Raw genomic sequence first — 1,364 nt, 5'->3', positions numbered from 1 at the left:
GTTATTCACATATTCTTATTCTGTGACAACTTATTTACATTATGTGATAGATTTTGTAATGTTGTGTACATTTTGGGACTTTTTTATTTAAAAAACAAAAATGTTCTATCTACTAGGGCTTCCCCCTAATATTCGACTAATCGCCTAAAGGCCAAAAGCCAGAAGAGGCTTGGTCGACCAAAAGTTTATTAGTAACTTAGTCGCAGAAAAAAAAAAATCCACGCAGAAAGTCACGCAGATCATGACGGATAGATTGGTAACGGCTGGACCTATGTGGTGATACAGTACGGTGAAGTACATCGATCAGGACATCCAAACGCTCGACTATCATTCATCGACCTCAAATATGACTTATCATCTGAAATATGTTAGTAGCAGCAACTTTACATGGCTGCTCAATCTAATGTTAACCTAGAGAAATGTGCGCTATTGAAGTGTCTGTGCGGAGTGTGGAAGCTGAACAGTAGCGCGCTCACATGACAGATGGAGGCGCCGGTGCGGTCAATTGCTCATAATACATCTACATAATACGAGTAATACATCTTTCAAATCTATAAAGACTCTACGTTTATTTGTGTGCACTCACAATAACAACAAAACATTGCGCTTTTGAAAAATAATGAAAGCAAACAGAATGCGCTTTCTGCCGTCTTGGTCTCTGTGAACTTGAGCACGAAACTCCGTGTATACTTTCCTTACAGATATGAAAACATATCTATAGAGAGTGAAATGTCTACTTTCAAATGAACCAATTCAAATGGAAAACAATATTCTCAGATTATGTAATCCATATGAAACATGCATAAAGGCACATCACTACTGCGGAGATGACGAGTCAGTGTCGCCGACTTCATCCCTTAAAACCGAAAACAAAGAAAGCACTAGTTTATCAATACATTATTAATGTTAATGCAGCCTCCTTACTGTTTTTCCCTGACACATACATAATCATACTTGCTGGTGTGCTGTGGCAAACTTTATGCGCACTTGAGCGCTTATAAGGCTACGTAGGCAATTAAAGGCTCACATTTATGAGAACAGTTGCCCAAGAGCCAAGGACTACTTGTGGAGGGCTTCAGAAAGATCTGGAATTAGCAGGTACAATTGTTTCAAAGAAAACAATAAGTACAATAAGTAATGCACTCAACCGCCGTGGCCTGTATTCATGCTCACCATGCAAGACTCCATTGCTGAAGAAAAAGCATGTTGAAGCTCGTTTAAAGTTTGCTGCACAACATTTAGACAAGCCTGTGAAATACTGGGAGAATATAGTCTGGTCAGATGAGACCAAAATTAAACTCTTTGGATGCCATAATACACACCATGTTTGGAGGTCAAATGGCACTGCACATCACCCCAAAACA

At 39.2% G+C, this 1,364-nt stretch overlaps 1 protein-coding gene across 1 annotated transcript in view; it reads left to right on the top strand.

Moving 5' to 3' along the window:
• LOC107722077 (pappalysin-2-like) overlaps nucleotides 1-1,364 on the top strand; it is a 62,704-nt gene that overhangs the window by 47,291 nt on the left and 14,049 nt on the right. The gene's annotated exons all lie outside the window — the stretch shown is intronic.

Source organism: Sinocyclocheilus rhinocerous, unplaced genomic scaffold, assembly GCF_001515625.1.
Source record: "Sinocyclocheilus rhinocerous isolate Xijiao unplaced genomic scaffold, SAMN03320098_v1.1 scaffold484, whole genome shotgun sequence".
Taxonomy (NCBI): domain Eukaryota; kingdom Metazoa; phylum Chordata; class Actinopteri; order Cypriniformes; family Cyprinidae; genus Sinocyclocheilus; species Sinocyclocheilus rhinocerous.
The sequence above is the reverse complement of the archived record's forward strand: the minus strand, read 5'-3'. Positions and strand labels throughout refer to the sequence as shown.